General features: G+C 55.7%; 1 protein-coding gene across 1 annotated transcript in view; it reads left to right on the plus strand.

The window, feature by feature from the left end:
• The window catches only part of LOC102377363 (zinc finger protein 239-like), a 16,195-nt gene that overhangs the window by 11,301 nt on the left and 2,176 nt on the right, over positions 1 to 2,718 (plus strand). The gene's annotated exons all lie outside the window — the stretch shown is intronic.

Below are 2,718 nucleotides of genomic sequence, written 5' to 3' on the forward strand. Positions count from 1 at the left end.
CGGGGGGGGGTGGTATGCGCGTGGACATGCGATGTGTGCGTGTGGGGGGGGTGCATGCGCGTGTGTGTGCATGTAGGTGAGTGTGCGTGCGTATTGCGGTGCCTGTACATACCGTGCACACGTCATGTGTGCATATGGAGGTGCATGTGTGGCCGTGGATGCATGTGTGCACACTGTGCGTGTGGGGGGGCATGTGTGTGCATGTACGTGCTATGCACATGCGTACATGTGTGTGGGGGGTATGTGTGTGTGTGTACATACTATGCACACGTGTGCATATGTGGGTATGTATGCATCGGTGCATGCTATGTCTACATGTGTGCATATGCATGTGCATGTGTGGGTATGTATGTTTGTGTGCATGTGTGTGTGGGGGTATGTATGTTTGTGCACACACTGCACATGCGTGTGCATAGGTATGTGCATGTGTGGGGATGTATTCATCTGTACATACAATGTATACATGTGTGCATATGCAGATATGTATGTTTGTACACATTGCACACACGTGTGCATATGTATGTGCATGTGTGGGGATGTGAGTGCTTGTACATACTATGCATGCGTGTGCCTATGTATGTGTGTGGGGGCATGTATACGTGTGAATATACTTTGCACAGGTGTGTGCATATGGGTCTGTGTGTGGGTATGTATGTGCGTGTACACAGGATATGCACGTGTATATATGAATGCGCACATGTCTATTTATGCACAGGGTGTGCATTTGTATGCACGCATGTGTGTCTACACTGCATGTGCCAAGCCCCGCCCCAGAGCAGGCCGGTCTCCCCTGTGACAGCCTGGCTGCCATCTCCTGGGCTCCAGCCTTGAGGCCCAGTCCCAGAACCAGGCCCGCTCCCTGGGCTGTGACCCCCCCAGGGACCAGAGCAGGGAAGGGGAACCCAAGGGGGACCAGAGCCAGGCCTGGGCCTGGGCTCGCAGCCTTCCCGAGAGCTGGGACACCCTTCACACGCTTCTGCAAGAGGCAGCATGGTGCACCCGGGTCCCACACAGAGGGTTAAGCAGTGGAAAGAGGAAGTGTCAGTCTGGCAGGGAGAACTGCCGGCTTGGCAGTGCCCTTCCTGGGCCAGAGAGAGCAGGAGGGGGAGCTGGGCTAACAGCAGAGAGAACAAAGTGTGTGTATTGCCCAAAAGCCCTTGGCCTGAAGGGATGGACTGCCAGAGGCCAGGAGGTACTTTACAGCCCTCGCCTCCAAAGTAGAGTGCTCTCATTTGCAGATTGCCAATACACAGGCTTTGTTCTCTCTCTCTCCAGCTCAGGCTTCAATCCCCTTCTCCCTCTGAACCCGTTATCTGGGAGGTGCCACCCTGTCCTGCCCTGCCCCGCTGCAGCCCTGGGCCTCAGACCTGCTCTGGCATCTCCCAGCCTCTAGTGCAGCCTGGCTCCAGCCCCACTTCCAGGCTGTTGAACCCCAGCTTTTTTGGGGGGGAAGAAATGGAAACTTTTCCTCTAAAACGAACCAACTCAGCTCCACAAAAGCCAGCGGGCCCTTTTCACCCACCTCTGCCTCGGAGACGCCACCAGCCGTGGGAGACAACATCTCAGCAGTGCTGCTTGTGGCTTTCTCTGCGTCGGGGTCCTTCGACCCCTGAGCCCCCTTGAACCTTAACCCTAACCGTCTCTGCATCAGTGTCCTTGAACCCCTGAAACCCATTGAACCCTAACTCTTCATCTGCATCAGGGTCCATGAACCCCTGAGCCCCCTTAAACCCTAACCCTTTCTGTGCATCAGTGTCCTTAAACCCCTGAGCCCCATTCAACCCTAACCCTTTCCTGAACAGGGGTCTTTAAAACGCTGAACCCCATTGAACCCTAACTCTTTCCTGCATTGGGGTCCTTGAACCCCTGCACCCTCTTAAACCCTAAAACTTTCTGTGCATCAAAGTCCTTGAACCCCACTGAACCCTAACCCTTTCCTGCATAGGGGTCTTCAAACCCCTGAACCCCATTGAACCCTAACCCTAACCCTTTCCTGTATAGGGGTCTTTAAACCCCTGAACCCCATTGAACCCTAACCTTTGGGGTCCTTGAACCCCTGAACCCCCTTAAACCTTAACCCTTTCTGTGCATCAGTGTCCTTGAACCCCACTGACCCCTAACCCTTTCCTGCATAGGGGTCTTCAAACCCCTGAACCCCATTGAATCCTAACCCTAATCCTTTCCTGCATTGGGGTCCTTGAACCCCTGAACCCCCTTAAACCTTAACCCTTTCTGTGCATCAGTGTCCTTGAACCCCACTGACCCCTAACCCTTTCCTGCATAGGGGTCTTCAAACCCCTGAACCCCATTGAACCCGAACCCTAACCCTTTCCTGCATTGGGGTCCTTGAACCCCTGAACCCTCAAACCCCTGAAACCTTTCTGTGCATCAGTGTCCTTGACCCCTAACCCTTTCCTGCATAGGGGTCTTCAAACCCCTGAACCCCATTGAACCCGAACCCTAACCCTTTCCTGCATTGGGGTCCTTGAACCCCTGAACCCCCTTAAACCTTAACCCTTTCTGCGCATCAGTGTCCTGGACCCCCTGCGCCCCATTGAACCCTAACCCTTTCCCGCACCGGGGTCCTGGGACCCCTGGGTGAACCCCATCTCTCGGGCCCGGCGGGGCTTGCCGGGTCACTGCAGCCCGCGGGCCCCGCGGCGGCGGCGGCGTTGACTCTGGAGCCGAACGACGGCGGCGCGGGGCTGCCCGGGGGGC

The sequence above is a fragment of the Alligator sinensis genome, unplaced genomic scaffold (genome assembly GCF_000455745.1).
Source record: "Alligator sinensis unplaced genomic scaffold, ASM45574v1 scaffold1542_1, whole genome shotgun sequence".
NCBI lineage: Eukaryota > Metazoa > Chordata > Crocodylia > Alligatoridae > Alligator > Alligator sinensis.